This window comes from Chiloscyllium punctatum, chromosome 24, assembly GCF_047496795.1.
Source record: "Chiloscyllium punctatum isolate Juve2018m chromosome 24, sChiPun1.3, whole genome shotgun sequence".
Lineage (NCBI taxonomy): Eukaryota > Metazoa > Chordata > Chondrichthyes > Orectolobiformes > Hemiscylliidae > Chiloscyllium > Chiloscyllium punctatum.
The window spans coordinates 43,484,315-43,507,720 of record NC_092762.1 but is presented as its reverse complement, the minus strand read 5'-3'; the positions used below and the strand labels follow the sequence as shown (position 1 = coordinate 43,507,720).

The window sequence follows — 23,406 nt, the reverse complement described above, 5'->3', positions numbered from 1 at the left end:
GGATTCCACCCTTGGGCGACTGTCAACGTGGAGTTTGCACGTTCTCCGTGTGTTTACTCCGGGTTCCTCCCAGCGACCAAAGATGAAAGGTGGACTTGTTAGCTAGTTCGCCCACGCCAAATTGCCCACAGCATCACACGGATGTGTCGGCTCGCTGGATTAGCCATGGGAAAAGTTGCTTTGCCGGAAGAGAATGGAGCGCTGTGGACTGGACGGGCCGAAGGGCCTCCTACCACGCTCTTCCAATTCGATTCACTTCTCAGAAACAGACCCATAAATCGATGGCGAAGCAAAACTAATCGCTCACAAATACCGACAGAACCGATGCGCTTCTCCAGCATTTTGTGTTCTTGTTTTGTTCTTGTTGATGATGAAGCCGTCTCATGAGCACCGTTCTTACTTTGGCGCTGCTGTGTTGTAAGCTTGCTGATGGTTTTGACGGTGCCAGAGGTGTGTGTTGAGGAGGGTTGTTACAGTAGAGAGAGGACGGTGCGGCAATGGAGTGGGGGTGACGAAGAGAGACGGCGGCTTGGAATCGGCCCTGCACAGTCGGGGCTGTCAGTCTTTCCGACTGAATTGTGTGGATTGTGTCAGAATGGCTGCGCGAGAGTGTGAAGCGCGAACGTCTTTTCCAGCCCAGGCAGGGAAAGCCGTAGCCGGGCAGGCGGCCTGCCACGAGCCCGGGTAGCTCAGTCGGTAGAGCATCAGACTCTTAATCTGAGGGTCCAGGGTTCAAGTCCCTGCTCGGGCGGGTCGCTTTTAAATTGCACTGCCACGAGACAACAGCGAAGGCGCAGTGCAGTGCTCGCAAATCAGACTCAATGGCCTTCACATTGTAGCGGTGGGAAGCAAGCACAGGGCGGTTTTGCCTGCATTTCCGAACTGTCGCAGTTGCTACCATACTCGCGGAACGCGTGGCTTCTGTTTGAATTGATCTCTTTAAGGTCCTCGAAATGCGCGAAATCAGAAATTAGCATAGAATCCCTCGACTGTGGAAACAGGCTACCGACTCTCCCAAGAGTGTCCCCCACACACCTAAACCCCCACCTCGTGACTCTGTACTTGCACCGAACCTGCACATGCCTGAAAACAAGGGGCAATTTAGCATGGCCAAAACACCTGCGCTGCACTCCTTTGGACTGTGGGAGGAAACCGGATCCGTCGGACGAAATCCACGCAGACACGGGGAGAATGTGCAAACTCCACACAGGGAGTCGCCCGAGACTCGAATCCGACAAGGGTCCGTGGCGCTGGGAGGCAGCAGTGAAATCCTGATTATATTTGCAGGTACTGAAGCTTCGATTTATGGAGACTGCTCTCATCGATGGTCTGCTTTTTTTTCAAATCAACTCAGACACGTCAAACGGAACCTTCATGCACACCTTCCTTGGTTTGGAGCTGATGGCGACGTGGCAGTGCGTGTGGGAGTGTCGGTGTCTGCGGCTTGTGGTGCGGTGGATTGTGTCGAGCGGAGAGTGGATGCTGGGGGTAGGGACTGTGCGTGGTGTTGGAGGGTTGATGATGAGGGGCTGAAGTGTGCGCAAGGTGACGGACCGGTGTCGAATTGCGTGCGTGCTGTGGTGTTTTACGAGGTGCGGTGATGCTGTGATGGGGAGAGACTTGAAGTCGACTCGTTGTCACGGTGATGAGGGCTAACAGAAATTGCCGGCGAACATTTACCTGTCTGTGGTGAATGAGTGTTGTCGGTTGCTGAGGGTGGCACTTCTTCTCAATACTGGCGAGTCGATTGGATTCCACCCTTGGGCGACTGTCAACGTGGAGTTTGCACGTTCTCCGTGTGTTTACTCCGGGTTCCTCCCAGCGACCAAAGATGAAAGGTGGACTTGTTAGCTAGTTCGCCCACGCCAAATTGCCCACAGCATCACACGGATGTGTCGGCTCGCTGGATTAGCCATGGGAAAAGTTGCTTTGCCGGAAGAGAATGGAGCGCTGTGGACTGGACGGGCCGAAGGGCCTCCTACCACGCTCTTCCAATTCGATTCACTTCTCAGAAACAGACCCATAAATCGATGGCGAAGCAAAACTAATCGCTCACAAATACCGACAGAACCGATGCGCTTCTCCAGCATTTTGTGTTCTTGTTTTGTTCTTGTTGATGATGAAGCCGTCTCATGAGCACCGTTCTTACTTTGGCGCTGCTGTGTTGTAAGCTTGCTGATGGTTTTGACGGTGCCAGAGGTGTGTGTTGAGGAGGGTTGTTACAGTAGAGAGAGGACGGTGCGGCAATGGAGTGGGGGTGACGAAGAGAGACGGCGGCTTGGAATCGGCCCTGCACAGTCGGGGCTGTCAGTCTTTCCGACTGAATTGTGTGGATTGTGTCAGAATGGCTGCGCGAGAGTGTGAAGCGCGAACGTCTTTTCCAGCCCAGGCAGGGAAAGCCGTAGCCGGGCAGGCGGCCTGCCACGAGCCCGGGTAGCTCAGTCGGTAGAGCATCAGACTCTTAATCTGAGGGTCCAGGGTTCAAGTCCCTGCTCGGGCGGGTCGCTTTTAAATTGCACTGCCACGGGACAACAGCGAAGGCGCAGTGCAGTGCTCGCAAATCAGACTCAATGGCCTTCACATTGTCGCGGTGGGAAGCAAGCACAGGGCGGTTTTGCCTGCATTTCCGAACTGTCGCAGTTGCTACCATACTCGCGGAACGCGTGGCTTCTGTTTGAATTGATCTCTTTAAGGTCCTCGAAATGCGCGAAATCAGAAATTAGCATAGAATCCCTCGACTGTGGAAACAGGCTACCGACTCTCCCAAGAGTGTCCCCCACACACCTAAACCCCCACCTCGTGACTCTGTATTTGCACCGAACCTGCACATGCCTGAAAACAAGGGGCAATTTAGCATGGCCAAAACACCTGCGCTGCACTCCTTTGGACTGTGGGAGGAAACCGGATCCGTCGGACGAAATCCACGCAGACACGGGGAGAATGTGCAAACTCCACACTGGGAGTCGCCCGAGACTCGAATCCGACAAGGGTCCGTGGCGCTGGGAGGCAGCAGTGAAATCCTGATTATATTTGCAGGTACTGAAGCTTCGATTTATGGAGACTGCTCTCATCGATGGTCTGCTTTTTTTTCAAATCAACTCAGACACGTCAAACGGAACCTTCATGCACACCTTCCTTGGTTTGGAGCTGATGGCGACGTGGCAGTGCGTGTGGGAGTGTCGGTGTCTGCGGCTTGTGGTGCGGTGGATTGTGTCGAGCGGAGAGTGGATGCTGGGGGTAGGGACTGTGCGTGGTGTTGGAGGGTTGATGATGAGGGGCTGAAGTGTGCGCAAGGTGACGGACCGGTGTCGAATTGCGTGCGTGCTGTGGTGTTTTACGAGGTGCGGTGATGCTGTGATGGGGAGAGACTTGAAGTCGACTCGTTGTCACGGTGATGAGGGCTAACAGAAATTGCCGGCGAACATTTACCTGTCTGTGGTGAATGAGTGTTGTCGGTTGCTGAGGGTGGCACTTCTTCTCAATACTGGCGAGTCGATTGGATTCCACCCTTGGGCGACTGTCAACGTGGAGTTTGCACGTTCTCCGTGTGTTTACTCTGGGTTCCTCCCAGCGACCAAAGATGAAAGGTGGACTTGTTAGCTAGTTCGCCCACGCCAAATTGCCCACAGCATCACACGGATGTGTCGGCTCGCTGGATTAGCCATGGGAAAAGTTGCTTTGCAGGAAGAGAATGGAGCGCTGTGGACTGGACGGGCCGAAGGTCCTCCTGCCACGCTCTTCCAATTCGATTCACTTCTCAGAAACAGACCCATAAATCGATGGCGAAGCAAAACTAATCGCTCACAAATACCGACAGAACCGATGCGCTTCTCCAGCATTTTGTGTTCTTGTTTTGTTCTTGTTGATGATGAAGCCGTCTCATGAGCACCGTTCTTACTTTGGCGCTGCTGTGTTGTAAGCTTGCTGATGGTTTTGACGGTGCCAGAGGTGTGTGTTGAGGAGGGTTGTTACAGTAGAGAGAGGACGGTGCGGCAATGGAGTGGGGGTGACGAAGAGAGACGGCGGCTTGGAATCGGCCCTGCACAGTCGGGGCTGCCAGTCTTTCCGACTGAATTGTGTGGATTGTGTCAGAATGGCTGCGCGAGAGTGTGAAGCGCGAACGTCTTTTCCAGCCCAGGCAGGGAAAGCCGTAGCCGGGCAGGCGGCCTGCCACCAGCCCGGGTAGCTCAGTCGGTAGAGCATCAGACTCTTAATCTGAGGGTCCAGGGTTCAAGTCCCTGCTCGGGCGGGTCGCTTTTAAATTGCACTGCCACGAGACAACAGCGAAGGCGCAGTGCAGTGCTCGCAAATCAGACTCAATGGCCTTCACATTGTAGCGGTGGGAAGCAAGCACAGGGCGGTTTTGCCTGCATTTCCGAACTGTCGCAGTTGCTACCATACTCGCGGAACGCGTGGCTTCTGTTTGAATTGATCTCTTTAAGGTCCTCGAAATGCGCGAAATCAGAAATTAGCATAGAATCCCTCGACTGTGGAAACAGGCTACCGACTCTCCCAAGAGTGTCCCCCACACACCTAAACCCCCACCTCGTGACTCTGTATTTGCACCGAACCTGCACATGCCTGAAAACAAGGGGCAATTTAGCATGGCCAAAACACCTGCGCTGCACTCCTTTGGACTGTGGGAGGAAACCGGATCCGTCGGACGAAATCCACGCAGACACGGGGAGAATGTGCAAACTCCACACAGGGAGTCGCCCGAGACTCGAATCCGACAAGGGTCCGTGGCGCTGGGAGGCAGCAGTGAAATCCTGATTATATTTGCAGGTACTGAAGCTTCGATTTATGGAGACTGCTCTCATCGATGGTCTGCTTTTTTTCAAATCAACTCAGACACGTCAAACGGAACCTTCATGCACACCTTCCTTGGTTTGGAGCTGATGGCGACGTGGCAGTGCGTGTGGGAGTGTCGGTGTCTGCGGCTTGTGGTGCGGTGGATTGTGTCGAGCGGAGAGTGGATGCTGGGGGTAGGGACTGTGCGTGGTGTTGGAGGGTTGATGATGAGGGGCTGAAGTGTGCGCAAGGTGACGGACCGGTGTCGAATTGCGTGCGTGCTGTGGTGTTTTACGAGGTGCGGTGATGCTGTGATGGGGAGAGACTTGAAGTCGACTCGTTGTCACGGTGATGAGGGCTAACAGAAATTGCCGGCGAACATTTACCTGTCTGTGGTGAATGAGTGTTGTCGGTTGCTGAGGGTGGCACTTCTTCTCAATACTGGCGAGTCGATTGGATTCCACCCTTGGGCGACTGTCAACGTGGAGTTTGCACGTTCTCCGTGTGTTTACTCCGGGTTCCTCCCAGCGACCAAAGATGAAAGGTGGACTTGTTAGCTAGTTCGCCCACGCCAAATTGCCCACAGCATCACACGGATGTGTCGGCTCGCTGGATTAGCCATGGGAAAAGTTGCTTTGCCGGAAGAGAATGGAGCGCTGTGGACTGGACGGGCCGAAGGGCCTCCTACCACGCTCTTCCAAATCGATTCACTTCTCAGAAACAGACCCATAAATCGATGGCGAAGCAAAACTAATCGCTCACAAATACCGACAGAACCGATGCGCTTCTCCAGCATTTTGTGTTCTTGTTTTGTTCTTGTTGATGATGAAGCCGTCTCATGAGCACCGTTCTTACTTTGGCGCTGCTGTGTTGTAAGCTTGCTGATGGTTTTGACGGTGCCAGAGGTGTGTGTTGAGGAGGGTTGTTACAGTAGAGAGAGGACGGTGCGGCAATGGAGTGGGGGTGACGAAGAGAGACGGCGGCTTGGAATCGGCCCTGCACAGTCGGGGCTGCCAGTCTTTCCGACTGAATTGTGTGGATTGTGTCAGAATGGCTGCGCGAGAGTGTGAAGCGCGAACGTCTTTTCCAGCCCAGGCAGGGAAAGCCGTAGCCGGGCAGGCGGCCTGCCACCAGCCCGGGTAGCTCAGTCGGTAGAGCATCAGACTCTTAATCTGAGGGTCCAGGGTTCAAGTCCCTGCTCGGGCGGGTCGCTTTTAAATTGCACTGCCACGAGACAACAGCGAAGGCGCAGTGCAGTGCTCGCAAATCAGACTCAATGGCCTTCACATTGTAGCGGTGGGAAGCAAGCACAGGGCGGTTTTGCCTGCATTTCCGAACTGTCGCAGTTGCTACCATACTCGCGGAACGCGTGGCTTCTGTTTGAATTGATCTCTTTAAGGTCCTCGAAATGCGCGAAATCAGAAATTAGCATAGAATCCCTCGACTGTGGAAACAGGCTACCGACTCTCCCAAGAGTGTCCCCCACACACCTAAACCCCCACCTCGTGACTCTGTATTTGCACCGAACCTGCACATGCCTGAAAACAAGGGGCAATTTAGCATGGCCAAAACACCTGCGCTGCACTCCTTTGGACTGTGGGAGGAAACCGGATCCGTCGGACGAAATCCACGCAGACACGGGGAGAATGTGCAAACTCCACACAGGGAGTCGCCCGAGACTCGAATCCGACAAGGGTCCGTGGCGCTGGGAGGCAGCAGTGAAATCCTGATTATATTTGCAGGTACTGAAGCTTCGATTTATGGAGACTGCTCTCATCGATGGTCTGCTTTTTTTTCAAATCAACTCAGACACGTCAAACGGAACCTTCATGCACACCTTCCTTGGTTTGGAGCTGATGGCGACGTGGCAGTGCGTGTGGGAGTGTCGGTGTCTGCGGCTTGTGGTGCGGTGGATTGTGTCGAGCGGAGAGTGGATGCTGGGGGTAGGGACTGTGCGTGGTGTTGGAGGGTTGATGATGAGGGGCTGAAGTGTGCGCAAGGTGACGGACCGGTGTCGAATTGCGTGCGTGCTGTGGTGTTTTACGAGGTGCGGTGATGCTGTGATGGGGAGAGACTTGAAGTCGACTCGTTGTCACGGTGATGAGGGCTAACAGAAATTGCCGGCGAACATTTACCTGTCTGTGGTGAATGAGTGTTGTCGGTTGCTGAGGGTGGCACTTCTTCTCAATACTGGCGAGTCGATTGGATTCCACCCTTGGGCGACTGTCAACGTGGAGTTTGCACGTTCTCCGTGTGTTTACTCCGGGTTCCTCCCAGCGACCAAAGATGAAAGGTGGACTTGTTAGCTAGTTCGCCCACGCCAAATTGCCCACAGCATCACACGGATGTGTCGGCTCGCTGGATTAGCCATGGGAAAAGTTGCTTTGCCGGAAGAGAATGGAGCGCTGTGGACTGGACGGGCCGAAGGGCCTCCTACCACGCTCTTCCAATTCGATTCACTTCTCAGAAACAGACCCATAAATCGATGGCGAAGCAAAACTAATCGCTCACAAATACCGACAGAACCGATGCGCTTCTCCAGCATTTTGTGTTCTTGTTTTGTTCTTGTTGATGATGAAGCCGTCTCATGAGCACCGTTCTTACTTTGGCGCTGCTGTGTTGTAAGCTTGCTGATGGTTTTGACGGTGCCAGAGGTGTGTGTTGAGGAGGGTTGTTACAGTAGAGAGAGGACGGTGCGGCAATGGAGTGGGGGTGACGAAGAGAGACGGCGGCTTGGAATCGGCCCTGCACAGTCGGGGCTGTCAGTCTTTCCGACTGAATTGTGTGGATTGTGTCAGAATGGCTGCGCGAGAGTGTGAAGCGCGAACGTCTTTTCCAGCCCAGGCAGGGAAAGCCGTAGCCGGGCAGGCGGCCTGCCACGAGCCCGGGTAGCTCAGTCGGTAGAGCATCAGACTCTTAATCTGAGGGTCCAGGGTTCAAGTCCCTGCTCGGGCGGGTCGCTTTTAAATTGCACTGCCACGGGACAACAGCGAAGGCGCAGTGCAGTGCTCGCAAATCAGACTCAATGGCCTTCACATTGTCGCGGTGGGAAGCAAGCACAGGGCGGTTTTGCCTGCATTTCCGAACTGTCGCAGTTGCTACCATACTCGCGGAACGCGTGGCTTCTGTTTGAATTGATCTCTTTAAGGTCCTCGAAATGCGCGAAATCAGAAATTAGCATAGAATCCCTCGACTGTGGAAACAGGCTACCGACTCTCCCAAGAGTGTCCCCCACACACCTAAACCCCCACCTCGTGACTCTGTATTTGCACCGAACCTGCACATGCCTGAAAACAAGGGGCAATTTAGCATGGCCAAAACACCTGCGCTGCACTCCTTTGGACTGTGGGAGGAAACCGGATCCGTCGGACGAAATCCACGCAGACACGGGGAGAATGTGCAAACTCCACACTGGGAGTCGCCCGAGACTCGAATCCGACAAGGGTCCGTGGCGCTGGGAGGCAGCAGTGAAATCCTGATTATATTTGCAGGTACTGAAGCTTCGATTTATGGAGACTGCTCTCATCGATGGTCTGCTTTTTTTTCAAATCAACTCAGACACGTCAAACGGAACCTTCATGCACACCTTCCTTGGTTTGGAGCTGATGGCGACGTGGCAGTGCGTGTGGGAGTGTCGGTGTCTGCGGCTTGTGGTGCGGTGGATTGTGTCGAGCGGAGAGTGGATGCTGGGGGTAGGGACTGTGCGTGGTGTTGGAGGGTTGATGATGAGGGGCTGAAGTGTGCGCAAGGTGACGGACCGGTGTCGAATTGCGTGCGTGCTGTGGTGTTTTACGAGGTGCGGTGATGCTGTGATGGGGAGAGACTTGAAGTCGACTCGTTGTCACGGTGATGAGGGCTAACAGAAATTGCCGGCGAACATTTACCTGTCTGTGGTGAATGAGTGTTGTCGGTTGCTGAGGGTGGCACTTCTTCTCAATACTGGCGAGTCGATTGGATTCCACCCTTGGGCGACTGTCAACGTGGAGTTTGCACGTTCTCCGTGTGTTTACTCCGGGTTCCTCCCAGCGACCAAAGATGAAAGGTGGACTTGTTAGCTAGTTCGCCCACGCCAAATTGCCCACAGCATCACACGGATGTGTCGGCTCGCTGGATTAGCCATGGGAAAAGTTGCTTTGCCGGAAGAGAATGGAGCGCTGTGGACTGGACGGGCCGAAGGGCCTCCTACCACGCTCTTCCAATTCGATTCACTTCTCAGAAACAGACCCATAAATCGATGGCGAAGCAAAACTAATCGCTCACAAATACCGACAGAACCGATGCGCTTCTCCAGCATTTTGTGTTCTTGTTTTGTTCTTGTTGATGATGAAGCCGTCTCATGAGCACCGTTCTTACTTTGGCGCTGCTGTGTTGTAAGCTTGCTGATGGTTTTGACGGTGCCAGAGGTGTGTGTTGAGGAGGGTTGTTACAGTAGAGAGAGGACGGTGCGGCAATGGAGTGGGGGTGACGAAGAGAGACGGCGGCTTGGAATCGGCCCTGCACAGTCGGGGCTGTCAGTCTTTCCGACTGAATTGTGTGGATTGTGTCAGAATGGCTGCGCGAGAGTGTGAAGCGCGAACGTCTTTTCCAGCCCAGGCAGGGAAAGCCGTAGCCGGGCAGGCGGCCTGCCACGAGCCCGGGTAGCTCAGTCGGTAGAGCATCAGACTCTTAATCTGAGGGTCCAGGGTTCAAGTCCCTGCTCGGGCGGGTCGCTTTTAAATTGCACTGCCACGGGACAACAGCGAAGGCGCAGTGCAGTGCTCGCAAATCAGACTCAATGGCCTTCACATTGTCGCGGTGGGAAGCAAGCACAGGGCGGTTTTGCCTGCATTTCCGAACTGTCGCAGTTGCTACCATACTCGCGGAACGCGTGGCTTCTGTTTGAATTGATCTCTTTAAGGTCCTCGAAATGCGCGAAATCAGAAATTAGCATAGAATCCCTCGACTGTGGAAACAGGCTACCGACTCTCCCAAGAGTGTCCCCCACACACCTAAACCCCCACCTCGTGACTCTGTATTTGCACCGAACCTGCACATGCCTGAAAACAAGGGGCAATTTAGCATGGCCAAAACACCTGCGCTGCACTCCTTTGGACTGTGGGAGGAAACCGGATCCGTCGGACGAAATCCACGCAGACACGGGGAGAATGTGCAAACTCCACACTGGGAGTCGCCCGAGACTCGAATCCGACAAGGGTCCGTGGCGCTGGGAGGCAGCAGTGAAATCCTGATTATATTTGCAGGTACTGAAGCTTCGATTTATGGAGACTGCTCTCATCGATGGTCTGCTTTTTTTTCAAATCAACTCAGACACGTCAAACGGAACCTTCATGCACACCTTCCTTGGTTTGGAGCTGATGGCGACGTGGCAGTGCGTGTGGGAGTGTCGGTGTCTGCGGCTTGTGGTGCGGTGGATTGTGTCGAGCGGAGAGTGGATGCTGGGGGTAGGGACTGTGCGTGGTGTTGGAGGGTTGATGATGAGGGGCTGAAGTGTGCGCAAGGTGACGGACCGGTGTCGAATTGCGTGCGTGCTGTGGTGTTTTACGAGGTGCGGTGATGCTGTGATGGGGAGAGACTTGAAGTCGACTCGTTGTCACGCTGATGAGGGCTAACAGAAATTGCCGGCGAACATTTACCTGTCTGTGGTGAATGAGTGTTGTCGGTTGCTGAGGGTGGCACTTCTTCTCAATACTGGCGAGTCGATTGGATTCCACCCTTGGGCGACTGTCAACGTGGAGTTTGCACGTTCTCCGTGTGTTTACTCCGGGTTCCTCCCAGCGACCAAAGATGAAAGGTGGACTTGTTAGCTAGTTCGCCCACGCCAAATTGCCCACAGCATCACACGGATGTGTCGGCTCGCTGGATTAGCCATGGGAAAAGTTGCTTTGCCGGAAGAGAATGGAGCGCTGTGGACTGGACGGGCCGAAGGGCCTCCTACCACGCTCTTCCAATTCGATTCACTTCTCAGAAACAGACCCATAAATCGATGGCGAAGCAAAACTAATCGCTCACAAATACCGACAGAACCGATGCGCTTCTCCAGCATTTTGTGTTCTTGTTTTGTTCTTGTTGATGATGAAGCCGTCTCATGAGCACCGTTCTTACTTTGGCGCTGCTGTGTTGTAAGCTTGCTGATGGTTTTGACGGTGCCAGAGGTGTGTGTTGAGGAGGGTTGTTACAGTAGAGAGAGGACGGTGCGGCAATGGAGTGGGGGTGACGAAGAGAGACGGCGGCTTGGAATCGGCCCTGCACAGTCGGGGCTGTCAGTCTTTCCGACTGAATTGTGTGGATTGTGTCAGAATGGCTGCGCGAGAGTGTGAAGCGCGAACGTCTTTTCCAGCCCAGGCAGGGAAAGCCGTAGCCGGGCAGGCGGCCTGCCACGAGCCCGGGTAGCTCAGTCGGTAGAGCATCAGACTCTTAATCTGAGGGTCCAGGGTTCAAGTCCCTGCTCGGGCGGGTCGCTTTTAAATTGCACTGCCACGGGACAACAGCGAAGGCGCAGTGCAGTGCTCGCAAATCAGACTCAATGGCCTTCACATTGTCGCGGTGGGAAGCAAGCACAGGGCGGTTTTGCCTGCATTTCCGAACTGTCGCAGTTGCTACCATACTCGCGGAACGCGTGGCTTCTGTTTGAATTGATCTCTTTAAGGTCCTCGAAATGCGCGAAATCAGAAATTAGCATAGAATCCCTCGACTGTGGAAACAGGCTACCGACTCTCCCAAGAGTGTCCCCCACACACCTAAACCCCCACCTCGTGACTCTGTATTTGCACCGAACCTGCACATGCCTGAAAACAAGGGGCAATTTAGCATGGCCAAAACACCTGCGCTGCACTCCTTTGGACTGTGGGAGGAAACCGGATCCGTCGGACGAAATCCACGCAGACACGGGGAGAATGTGCAAACTCCACACTGGGAGTCGCCCGAGACTCGAATCCGACAAGGGTCCGTGGCGCTGGGAGGCAGCAGTGAAATCCTGATTATATTTGCAGGTACTGAAGCTTCGATTTATGGAGACTGCTCTCATCGATGGTCTGCTTTTTTTTCAAATCAACTCAGACACGTCAAACGGAACCTTCATGCACACCTTCCTTGGTTTGGAGCTGATGGCGACGTGGCAGTGCGTGTGGGAGTGTCGGTGTCTGCGGCTTGTGGTGCGGTGGATTGTGTCGAGCGGAGAGTGGATGCTGGGGGTAGGGACTGTGCGTGGTGTTGGAGGGTTGATGATGAGGGGCTGAAGTGTGCGCAAGGTGACGGACCGGTGTCGAATTGCGTGCGTGCTGTGGTGTTTTACGAGGTGCGGTGATGCTGTGATGGGGAGAGACTTGAAGTCGACTCGTTGTCACGGTGATGAGGGCTAACAGAAATTGCCGGCGAACATTTACCTGTCTGTGGTGAATGAGTGTTGTCGGTTGCTGAGGGTGGCACTTCTTCTCAATACTGGCGAGTCGATTGGATTCCACCCTTGGGCGACTGTCAACGTGGAGTTTGCACGTTCTCCGTGTGTTTACTCCGGGTTCCTCCCAGCGACCAAAGATGAAAGGTGGACTTGTTAGCTAGTTCGCCCACGCCAAATTGCCCACAGCATCACACGGATGTGTCGGCTCGCTGGATTAGCCATGGGAAAAGTTGCTTTGCAGGAAGAGAATGGAGCGCTGTGGACTGGACGGGCCGAAGGTCCTCCTGCCACGCTCTTCCAATTCGATTCACTTCTCAGAAACAGACCCATAAATCGATGGCGAAGCAAAACTAATCGCTCACAAATACCGACAGAACCGATGCGCTTCTCCAGCATTTTGTGTTCTTGTTTTGTTCTTGTTGATGATGAAGCCGTCTCATGAGCACCGTTCTTACTTTGGCGCTGCTGTGTTGTAAGCTTGCTGATGGTTTTGACGGTGCCAGAGGTGTGTGTTGAGGAGGGTTGTTACAGTAGAGAGAGGACGGTGCGGCAATGGAGTGGGGGTGACGAAGAGAGACGGCGGCTTGGAATCGGCCCTGCACAGTCGGGGCTGCCAGTCTTTCCGACTGAATTGTGTGGATTGTGTCAGAATGGCTGCGCGAGAGTGTGAAGCGCGAACGTCTTTTCCAGCCCAGGCAGGGAAAGCCGTAGCCGGGCAGGCGGCCTGCCACCAGCCCGGGTAGCTCAGTCGGTAGAGCATCAGACTCTTAATCTGAGGGTCCAGGGTTCAAGTCCCTGCTCGGGCGGGTCGCTTTTAAATTGCACTGCCACGGGACAACAGCGAAGGCGCAGTGCAGTGCTCGCAAATCAGACTCAATGGCCTTCACATTGTCGCGGTGGGAAGCAAGCACAGGGCGGTTTTGCCTGCATTTCCGAACTGTCGCAGTTGCTACCATACTCGCGGAACGCGTGGCTTCTGTTTGAATTGATCTCTTTAAGGTCCTCGAAATGCGCGAAATCAGAAATTAGCATAGAATCCCTCGACTGTGGAAACAGGCTACCGACTCTCCCAAGAGTGTCCCCCACACACCTAAACCCCCACCTCGTGACTCTGTATTTGCACCGAACCTGCACATGCCTGAAAACAAGGGGCAATTTAGCATGGCCAAAACACCTGCGCTGCACTCCTTTGGACTGTGGGAGGAAACCGGATCCGTCGGACGAAATCCACGCAGACACGGGGAGAATGTGCAAACTCCACACAGGGAGTCGCCCGAGACTCGAATCCGACAAGGGTCCGTGGCGCTGGGAGGCAGCAGTGAAATCCTGATTATATTTGCAGGTACTGAAGCTTCGATTTATGGAGACTGCTCTCATCGATGGTCTGCTTTTTTTTCAAATCAACTCAGACACGTCAAACGGAACCTTCATGCACACCTTCCTTGGTTTGGAGCTGATGGCGACGTGGCAGTGCGTGTGGGAGTGTCGGTGTCTGCGGCTTGTGGTGCGGTGGATTGTGTCGAGCGGAGAGTGGATGCTGGGGGTAGGGACTGTGCGTGGTGTTGGAGGGTTGATGATGAGGGGCTGAAGTGTGCGCAAGGTGACGGACCGGTGTCGAATTGCGTGCGTGCTGTGGTGTTTTACGAGGTGCGGTGATGCTGTGATGGGGAGAGACTTGAAGTCGACTCGTTGTCACGGTGATGAGGGCTAACAGAAATTGCCGGCGAACATTTACCTGTCTGTGGTGAATGAGTGTTGTCGGTTGCTGAGGGTGGCACTTCTTCTCAATACTGGCGAGTCGATTGGATTCCACCCTTGGGCGACTGTCAACGTGGAGTTTGCACGTTCTCCGTGTGTTTACTCCGGGTTCCTCCCAGCGACCAAAGATGAAAGGTGGACTTGTTAGCTAGTTCGCCCACGCCAAATTGCCCACAGCATCACACGGATGTGTCGGCTCGCTGGATTAGCCATGGGAAAAGTTGCTTTGCCGGAAGAGAATGGAGCGCTGTGGACTGGACGGGCCGAAGGGCCTCCTACCACGCTCTTCCAATTCGATTCACTTCTCAGAAACAGACCCATAAATCGATGGCGAAGCAAAACTAATCGCTCACAAATACCGACAGAACCGATGCGCTTCTCCAGCATTTTGTGTTCTTGTTTTGTTCTTGTTGATGATGAAGCCGTCTCATGAGCACCGTTCTTACTTTGGCGCTGCTGTGTTGTAAGCTTGCTGATGGTTTTGACGGTGCCAGAGGTGTGTGTTGAGGAGGGTTGTTACAGTAGAGAGAGGACGGTGCGGCAATGGAGTGGGGGTGACGAAGAGAGACGGCGGCTTGGAATCGGCCCTGCACAGTCGGGGCTGTCAGTCTTTCCGACTGAATTGTGTGGATTGTGTCAGAATGGCTGCGCGAGAGTGTGAAGCGCGAACGTCTTTTCCAGCCCAGGCAGGGAAAGCCGTAGCCGGGCAGGCGGCCTGCCACGAGCCCGGGTAGCTCAGTCGGTAGAGCATCAGACTCTTAATCTGAGGGTCCAGGGTTCAAGTCCCTGCTCGGGCGGGTCGCTTTTAAATTGCACTGCCACGGGACAACAGCGAAGGCGCAGTGCAGTGCTCGCAAATCAGACTCAATGGCCTTCACATTGTCGCAGTGGGAAGCAAGCACAGGGCGGTTTTGCCTGCATTTCCGAACTGTCGCAGTTGCTACCATACTCGCGGAACGCGTGGCTTCTGTTTGAATTGATCTCTTTAAGGTCCTCGAAATGCGCGAAATCAGAAATTAGCATAGAATCCCTCGACTGTGGAAACAGGCTACCGACTCTCCCAAGAGTGTCCCCCACACACCTAAACCCCCACCTCGTGACTCTGTATTTGCACCGAACCTGCACATGCCTGAAAACAAGGGGCAATTTAGCATGGCCAAAACACCTGCGCTGCACTCCTTTGGACTGTGGGAGGAAACCGGATCCGTCGGACGAAATCCACGCAGACACGGGGAGAATGTGCAAACTCCACACTGGGAGTCGCCCGAGACTCGAATCCGACAAGGGTCCGTGGCGCTGGGAGGCAGCAGTGAAATCCTGATTATATTTGCAGGTACTGAAGCTTCGATTTATGGAGACTGCTCTCATCGATGGTCTGCTTTTTTTTCAAATCAACTCAGACACGTCAAACGGAACCTTCATGCACACCTTCCTTGGTTTGGAGCTGATGGCGACGTGGCAGTGCGTGTGGGAGTGTCGGTGTCTGCGGCTTGTGGTGCGGTGGATTGTGTCGAGCGGAGAGTGGATGCTGGGGGTAGGGACTGTGCGTGGTGTTGGAGGGTTGATGATGAGGGGCTGAAGTGTGCGCAAGGTGACGGACCGGTGTCGAATTGCGTGCGTGCTGTGGTGTTTTACGAGGTGCGGTGATGCTGTGATGGGGAGAGACTTGAAGTCGACTCGTTGTCACGGTGATGAGGGCTAACAGAAATTGCCGGCGAACATTTACCTGTCTGTGGTGAATGAGTGTTGTCGGTTGCTGAGGGTGGCACTTCTTCTCAATACTGGCGAGTCGATTGGATTCCACCCTTGGGCGACTGTCAACGTGGAGTTTGCACGTTCTCCGTGTGTTTACTCCGGGTTCCTCCCAGCGACCAAAGATGAAAGGTGGACTTGTTAGCTAGTTCGCCCACGCCAAATTGCCCACAGCATCACACGGATGTGTCGGCTCGCTGGATTAGCCATGGGAAAAGTTGCTTTGCCGGAAGAGAATGGAGCGCTGTGGACTGGACGGGCCGAAGGGCCTCCTACCACGCTCTTCCAATTCGATTCACTTCTCAGAAACAGACCCATAAATCGATGGCGAAGCAAAACTAATCGCTCACAAATACCGACAGAACCGATGCGCTTCTCCAGCATTTTGTGTTCTTGTTTTGTTCTTGTTGATGATGAAGCCGTCTCATGAGCACCGTTCTTACTTTGGCGCTGCTGTGTTGTAAGCTTGCTGATGGTTTTGACGGTGCCAGAGGTGTGTGTTGAGGAGGGTTGTTACAGTAGAGAGAGGACGGTGCGGCAATGGAGTGGGGGTGACGAAGAGAGACGGCGGCTTGGAATCAGCCCTGCACAGTCGGGGCTGTCAGTCTTTCCGACTGAATTGTGTGGATTGTGTCAGAATGGCTGCGCGAGAGTGTGAAGCGCGAACGTCTTTTCCAGCCCAGGCAGGGAAAGCCGTAGCCGGGCAGGCGGCCTGCCACGAGCCCGGGTAGCTCAGTCGGTAGAGCATCAGACTCTTAATCTGAGGGTCCAGGGTTCAAGTCCCTGCTCGGGCGGGTCGCTTTTAAATTGCACTGCCACGGGACAACAGCGAAGGCGCAGTGCAGTGCTCGCAAATCAGACTCAATGGCCTTCACATTGTCGCGGTGGGAAGCAAGCACAGGGCGGTTTTGCCTGCATTTCCGAACTGTCGCAGTTGCTACCATACTCGCGGAACGCGTGGCTTCTGTTTGAATTGATCTCTTTAAGGTCCTCGAAATGCGCGAAATCAGAAATTAGCATAGAATCCCTCGACTGTGGAAACAGGCTACCGACTCTCCCAAGAGTGTCCCCCACACACCTAAACCCCCACCTCGTGACTCTGTATTTGCACCGAACCTGCACATGCCTGAAAACAAGGGGCAATTTAGCATGGCCAAAACACCTGCGCTGCACTCCTTTGGACTGTGGGAGGAAACCGGATCCGTCGGACGAAATCCACGCAGACACGGGGAGAATGTGCAAACTCCACACTGGGAGTCGCCCGAGACTCGAATCCGACAAGGGTCCGTGGCGCTGGGAGGCAGCAGTGAAATCCTGATTATATTTGCAGGTACTGAAGCTTCGATTTATGGAGACTGCTCTCATCGATGGTCTGCTTTTTTTTCAAATCAACTCAGACACGTCAAACGGAACCTTCATGCACACCTTCCTTGGTTTGGAGCTGATGGCGACGTGGCAGTGCGTGTGGGAGTGTCGGTGTCTGCGGCTTGTGGTGCGGTGGATTGTGTCGAGCGGAGAGTGGATGCTGGGGGTAGGGACTGTGCGTGGTGTTGGAGGGTTGATGATGAGGGGCTGAAGTGTGCGCAAGGTGACGGACCGGTGTCGAATTGCGTGCGTGCTGTGGTGTTTTACGAGGTGCGGTGATGCTGTGATGGGGAGAGACTTGAAGTCGACTCGTTGTCACGGTGATGAGGGCTAACAGAAATTGCCGGCGAACATTTACCTGTCTGTGGTGAATGAGTGTTGTCGGTTGCTGAGGGTGGCACTTCTTCTCAATACTGGCGAGTCGATTGGATTCCACCCTTGGGCGACTGTCAACGTGGAGTTTGCACGTTCTCCGTGTGTTTACTCCGGGTTCCTCCCAGCGACCAAAGATGAAAGGTGGACTTGTTAGCTAGTTCGCCCACGCCAAATTGCCCACAGCATCACACGGATGTGTCGGCTCGCTGGATTAGCCATGGGAAAAGTTGCTTTGCAGGAAGAGAATGGAGCGCTGTGGACTGGACGGGCCGAAGGGCCTCCTGCCACGCTCTTCCAATTCGATTCACTTCTCAGAAACAGACCCATAAATCGATGGCGAAGCAAAACTAATCGCTCACAAATACCGACAGAACCGATGCGCTTCTCCAGCATTTTGTGTTCTTGTTTTGTTCTTGTTGATGATGAAGCCGTCTCATGAGCACCGTTCTTACTTTGGCGCTGCTGTGTTGTAAGCTTGCTGATGGTTTTGACGGTGCCAGAGGTGTGTGTTGAGGAGGGTTGTTACAGTAGAGAGAGGACGGTGCGGCAATGGAGTGGGGGTGACGAAGAGAGACGGCGGCTTGGAATCGGCCCCGCACAGTCGGGGCTGTCAGTCTTTCCGACTGAATTGTGTGGATTGTGTCAGAATGGCTGCGCGAGAGTGTGAAGCGCGAACGTCTTTTCCAGCCCAGGCAGGGAAAGCCGTAGCCGGGCAGGCGGCCTGCCACGAGCCCGGGTAGCTCAGTCGGTAGAGCATCAGACTCTTAATCTGAGGGTCCAGGGTTCAAGTCCCTGCTCGGGCGGGTCGCTTTTAAATTGCACTGCCACGGGACAACAGCGAAGGCGCAGTGCAGTGCTCGCAAATCAGACTCAATGGCCTTCACATTGTCGCGGTGGGAAGCAAGCACAGGGCGGTTTTGCCTGCATTTCCGAACTGTCGCAGTTGCTACCATACTCGCGGAACGCGTGGCTTCTGTTTGAATTGATCTCTTTAAGGTCCTCGAAATGCGCGAAATCAGAAATTAGCATAGAATCCCTCGACTGTGGAAACAGGCTACCGACTCTCCCAAGAGTGTCCCCCACACACCTAAACCCCCACCTCGTGACTCTGTATTTGCACCGAACCTGCACATGCCTGAAAACAAGGGGCAATTTAGCATGGCCAAAACACCTGCGCTGCACTCCTTTGGACTGTGGGAGGAAACCGGATCCGTCGGACGAAATCCACGCAGACACGGGGAGAATGTGCAAACTCCACACTGGGAGTCGCCCGAGACTCGAATCCGACAAGGGTCCGTGGCGCTGGGAGGCAGCAGTGAAATCCTGATTATATTTGCAGGTACTGAAGCTTCGATTTATGGAGACTGCTCTCATCGATGGTCTGCTTTTTTTTCAAATCAACTCAGACACGTCAAACGGAACCTTCATGCACACCTTCCTTGGTTTGGAGCTGATGGCGACGTGGCAGTGCGTGTGGGAGTGTCGGTGTCTGCGGCTTGTGGTGCGGTGGATTGTGTCGAGCGGAGAGTGGATGCTGGGGGTAGGGACTGTGCGTGGTGTTGGAGGGTTGATGATGAGGGGCTGAAGTGTGCGCAAGGTGACGGACCGGTGTCGAATTGCGTGCGTGCTGTGGTGTTTTACGAGGTGCGGTGATGCTGTGATGGGGAGAGACTTGAAGTCGACTCGTTGTCACGGTGATGAGGGCTAACAGAAATTGCCGGCGAACATTTACCTGTCTGTGGTGAATGAGTGTTGTCGGTTGCTGAGGGTGGCACTTCTTCTCAATACTGGCGAGTCGATTGGATTCCACCCTTGGGCGACTGTCAACGTGGAGTTTGCACGTTCTCCGTGTGTTTACTCCGGGTTCCTCCCAGCGACCAAAGATGAAAGGTGGACTTGTTAGCTAGTTCGCCCACGCCAAATTGCCCACAGCATCACACGGATGTGTCGGCTCGCTGGATTAGCCATGGGAAAAGTTGCTTTGCCGGAAGAGAATGGAGCGCTGTGGACTGGACGGGCCGAAGGGCCTCCTACCACGCTCTTCCAATTCGATTCACTTCTCAGAAACAGACCCATAAATCGATGGCGAAGCAAAACTAATCGCTCACAAATACCGACAGAACCGATGCGCTTCTCCAGCATTTTGTGTTCTTGTTTTGTTCTTGTTGATGATGAAGCCGTCTCATGAGCACCGTTCTTACTTTGGCGCTGCTGTGTTGTAAGCTTGCTGATGGTTTTGACGGTGCCAGAGGTGTGTGTTGAGGAGGGTTGTTACAGTAGAGAGAGGACGGTGCGGCAATGGAGTGGGGGTGACGAAGAGAGACGGCGGCTTGGAATCGGCCCTGCACAGTCGGGGCTGTCAGTCTTTCCGACTGAATTGTGTGGATTGTGTCAGAATGGCTGCGCGAGAGTGTGAAGCGCGAACGTCTTTTCCAGCCCAGGCAGGGAAAGCCGTAGCCGAGCAGGCGGCCTGCCACCAGCCCGGGTAGCTCAGTCGGTAGAGCATCAGACTCTTAATCTGAGGGTCCAGGGTTCAAGTCCCTGCTCGGGCGGGTCGCTTTTAAATTGCACTGCCACGGGACAACAGCGAAGGCGCAGTGCAGTGCTCGCAAATCAGACTCAATGGCCTTCACATTGTCGCGGTGGGAAGCAAGCACAGGGCGGTTTTGCCTGCATTTCCGAACTGTCGCAGTTGCTACCATACTCGCGGAACGCGTGGCTTCTGTTTGAATTGATCTCTTTAAGGTCCTCGAAATGCGCGAAATCAGAAATTAGCATAGAATCCCTCGACTGTGGAAACAGGCTACCGACTCTCCCAAGAGTGTCCCCCACACACCTAAACCCCCACCTCGTGACTCTGTACTTGCACCGAACCTGCACATGCCTGAAAACAAGGGGCAATTTAGCATGGCCAAAACACCTGCGCTGCACTCCTTTGGACTGTGGGAGGAAACCGGATCCGTCGGACGAAATCCACGCAGACACGGGGAGAATGTGCAAACTCCACACAGGGAGTCGCCCGAGACTCGAATCCGACAAGGGTCCGTGGCGCTGGGAGGCAGCAGTGAAATCCTGATTATATTTGCAGGTACTGAAGCTTCGATTTATGGAGACTGCTCTCATCGATGGTCTGCTTTTTTTCAAATCAACTCAGACACGTCAAACGGAACCTTCATGCACACCTTCCTTGGTTTGGAGCTGATGGCGACGTGGCAATGCGTGTGGGAGTGTCGGTGTCTGCGGCTTGTGGTGCGGTGGATTGTGTCGAGCGGAGAGTGGATGCTGGGGGTAGGGACTGTGCGTGGTGTTGGAGGGTTGATGATGAGGGGCTGAAGTGTGCGCAAGGTGACGGACCGGTGTCGAATTGCGTGCGTGCTGTGGTGTTTTACGAGGTGCGGTGATGCTGTGATGGGGAGAGACTTGAAGTCGACTCGTTGTCACGGTGATGAGGGCTAACAGAAATTGCCGGCGAACATTTACCTGTCTGTGGTGAATGAGTGTTGTCGGTTGCTGAGGGTGGCACTTCTTCTCAATACTGGCGAGTCGATTGGATTCCACCCTTGGGCGACTGTCAACGTGGAGTTTGCACGTTCTCCGTGTGTTTACTCCGGGTTCCTCCCAGCGACCAAAGATGAAAGGTGGACTTGTTAGCTAGTTCGCCCACGCCAAATTGCCCACAGCATCACACGGATGTGTCGGCTCGCTGGATTAGCCATGGGAAAAGTTGCTTTGCAGGAAGAGAATGGAGCGCTGTGGACTGGACGGGCCGAAGGTCCTCCTGCCACGCTCTTCCAATTCGATTCACTTCTCAGAAACAGACCCATAAATCGATGGCGAAGCAAAACTAATCGCTCACAAATACCGACAGAACCGATGCGCTTCTCCAGCATTTTGTGTTCTTGTTTTGTTCTTGTTGATGATGAAGCCGTCTCATGAGCACCGTTCTTACTTTGGCGCTGCTGTGTTGTAAGCTTGCTGATGGTTTTGACGGTGCCAGAGGTGTGTGTTGAGGAGGGTTGTTACAGTAGAGAGAGGACGGTGCGGCAATGGAGTGGGGGTGACGAAGAGAGACGGCGGCTTGGAATCGGCCCTGCACAGTCGGGGCTGCCAGTCTTTCCGACTGAATTGTGTGGATTGTGTCAGAATGGCTGCGCGAGAGTGTGAAGCGCGAACGTCTTTTCCAGCCCAGGCAGGGAAAGCCGTAGCCGGGCAGGCGGCCTGCCACCAGCCCGGGTAGCTCAGTCGGTAGAGCATCAGACTCTTAATCTGAGGGTCCAGGGTTCAAGTCCCTGCTCGGGCGGGTCGCTTTTAAATTGCACTGCCACGGGACAACAGCGAAGGCGCAGTGCAGTGCTCGCAAATCAGACTCAATGGCCTTCACATTGTCGCAGTGGGAAGCAAGCACAGGGCGGTTTTGCCTGCATTTCCGAACTGTCGCAGTTGCTACCATACTCGCGGAACGCGTGGCTTCTGTTTGAATTGATCTCTTTAAGGTCCTCGAAATGCGCGAAATCAGAAATTAGCATAGAATCCCTCGACTGTGGAAACAGGCTACCGACTCTCCCAAGAGTGTCCCCCACACACCTAAACCCCCACCTCGTGACTCTGTATTTGCACCGAACCTGCACATGCCTGAAAACAAGGGGCAATTTAGCATGGCCAAAACACCTGCGCTGCACTCCTTTGGACTGTGGGAGGAAACCGGATCCGTCGGACGAAATCCACGCAGACACGGGGAGAATGTGCAAACTCCACACAGGGAGTCGCCCGAGACTCGAATCCGACAAGGGTCCGTGGCGCTGGGAGGCAGCAGTGAAATCCTGATTATATTTGCAGGTACTGAAGCTTCGATTTATGGAGACTGCTCTCATCGATGGTCTGCTTTTTTTTCAAATCAACTCAGACACGTCAAACGGAACCTTCATGCACACCTTCCTTGGTTTGGAGCTGATGGCGACGTGGCAGTGCGTGTGGGAGTGTCTGTGTCTGCGGCTTGTGGTGCGGTGGATTGTGTCGAGCGGAGAGTGGATGCTGGGGGTAGGGACTGTGCGTGGTGTTGGAGGGTTGATGATGAGGGGCTGAAGTGTGCGCAAGGTGACGGACCGGTGTCGAATTGCGTGCGTGCTGTGGTGTTTTACGAGGTGCGGTGATGCTGTGATGGGGAGAGACTTGAAGTCGACTCGTTGTCACGGTGATGAGGGCTAACAGAAATTGCCGGCGAACATTTACCTGTCTGTGGTGAATGAGTGTTGTCGGTTGCTGAGGGTGGCACTTCTTCTCAATACTGGCGAGTCGATTGGATTCCACCCTTGGGCGACTGTCAACGTGGAGTTTGCACGTTCTCCGTGTGTTTACTCCGGGTTCCTCCCAGCGACCAAAGATGAAAGGTGGACTTGTTAGCTAGTTCGCCCACGCCAAATTGCCCACAGCATCACACGGATGTGTCGGCTCGCTGGATTAGCCATGGGAAAAGTTGCTTTGCCGGAAGAGAATGGAGCGCTGTGGACTGGACGGGCCGAAGGGCCTCCTACCACGCTCTTCCAATTCGATTCACTTCTCAGAAACAGACCCATAAATCGATGGCGAAGCAAAACTAATCGCTCACAAATACCGACAGAACCGATGCGCTTCTCCAGCATTTTGTGTTCTTGTTTTGTTCTTGTTGATGATGAAGCCGTCTCATGAGCACCGTTCTTACTTTGGCGCTGCTGTGTTGTAAGCTTGCTGATGGTTTTGACGGTGCCAGAGGTGTGTGTTGAGGAGGGTTGTTACAGTAGAGAGAGGACGGTGCGGCAATGGAGTGGGGGTGACGAAGAGAGACGGCGGCTTGGAATCGGCCCCGCACAGTCGGGGCTGTCAGTCTTTCCGACTGAATTGTGTGGATTGTGTCAGAATGGCTGCGCGAGAGTGTGAAGCGCGAACGTCTTTTCCAGCCCAGGCAGGGAAAGCCGTAGCCGGGCAGGCGGCCT

General features: G+C 54.2%; 13 non-coding genes across 13 annotated transcripts; all 13 read left to right on the top strand.

Moving 5' to 3' along the window:
- Nucleotides 1-678: 678 nt before the first annotated feature.
- On the top strand, nucleotides 679-751 carry trnak-cuu (transfer RNA lysine (anticodon CUU)). Its single transcript has one exon. It is a non-coding gene; the product is annotated as a tRNA-Lys (tRNA).
- A 1,676-nt stretch (nucleotides 752-2,427) lies between these two features.
- trnak-cuu (transfer RNA lysine (anticodon CUU)) lies at nucleotides 2,428-2,500 on the top strand. The gene has a single exon. It is a non-coding gene; the product is annotated as a tRNA-Lys (tRNA).
- Nucleotides 2,501-4,176: 1,676 nt separating this feature from the next.
- Nucleotides 4,177-4,249, top strand: trnak-cuu (transfer RNA lysine (anticodon CUU)). Its single transcript has one exon. It is a non-coding gene; the product is annotated as a tRNA-Lys (tRNA).
- A 1,675-nt stretch (nucleotides 4,250-5,924) lies between these two features.
- Nucleotides 5,925-5,997, top strand: trnak-cuu (transfer RNA lysine (anticodon CUU)). Its single transcript has one exon. It is a non-coding gene; the product is annotated as a tRNA-Lys (tRNA).
- A 1,676-nt stretch (nucleotides 5,998-7,673) lies between these two features.
- trnak-cuu (transfer RNA lysine (anticodon CUU)) lies at nucleotides 7,674-7,746 on the top strand. The gene has a single exon. It is a non-coding gene; the product is annotated as a tRNA-Lys (tRNA).
- Nucleotides 7,747-9,422: 1,676 nt separating this feature from the next.
- trnak-cuu (transfer RNA lysine (anticodon CUU)) lies at nucleotides 9,423-9,495 on the top strand. The gene has a single exon. It is a non-coding gene; the product is annotated as a tRNA-Lys (tRNA).
- Nucleotides 9,496-11,171: 1,676 nt separating this feature from the next.
- trnak-cuu (transfer RNA lysine (anticodon CUU)) lies at nucleotides 11,172-11,244 on the top strand. The gene has a single exon. It is a non-coding gene; the product is annotated as a tRNA-Lys (tRNA).
- Nucleotides 11,245-12,920: 1,676 nt separating this feature from the next.
- On the top strand, nucleotides 12,921-12,993 carry trnak-cuu (transfer RNA lysine (anticodon CUU)). Its single transcript has one exon. It is a non-coding gene; the product is annotated as a tRNA-Lys (tRNA).
- Nucleotides 12,994-14,669: 1,676 nt separating this feature from the next.
- trnak-cuu (transfer RNA lysine (anticodon CUU)) lies at nucleotides 14,670-14,742 on the top strand. The gene has a single exon. It is a non-coding gene; the product is annotated as a tRNA-Lys (tRNA).
- A 1,676-nt stretch (nucleotides 14,743-16,418) lies between these two features.
- On the top strand, nucleotides 16,419-16,491 carry trnak-cuu (transfer RNA lysine (anticodon CUU)). Its single transcript has one exon. It is a non-coding gene; the product is annotated as a tRNA-Lys (tRNA).
- Nucleotides 16,492-18,167: 1,676 nt separating this feature from the next.
- trnak-cuu (transfer RNA lysine (anticodon CUU)) lies at nucleotides 18,168-18,240 on the top strand. Its single transcript has one exon. It is a non-coding gene; the product is annotated as a tRNA-Lys (tRNA).
- A 1,676-nt stretch (nucleotides 18,241-19,916) lies between these two features.
- trnak-cuu (transfer RNA lysine (anticodon CUU)) lies at nucleotides 19,917-19,989 on the top strand. Its single transcript has one exon. It is a non-coding gene; the product is annotated as a tRNA-Lys (tRNA).
- A 1,675-nt stretch (nucleotides 19,990-21,664) lies between these two features.
- On the top strand, nucleotides 21,665-21,737 carry trnak-cuu (transfer RNA lysine (anticodon CUU)). Its single transcript has one exon. It is a non-coding gene; the product is annotated as a tRNA-Lys (tRNA).
- Nucleotides 21,738-23,406: the final 1,669 nt, after the last annotated feature.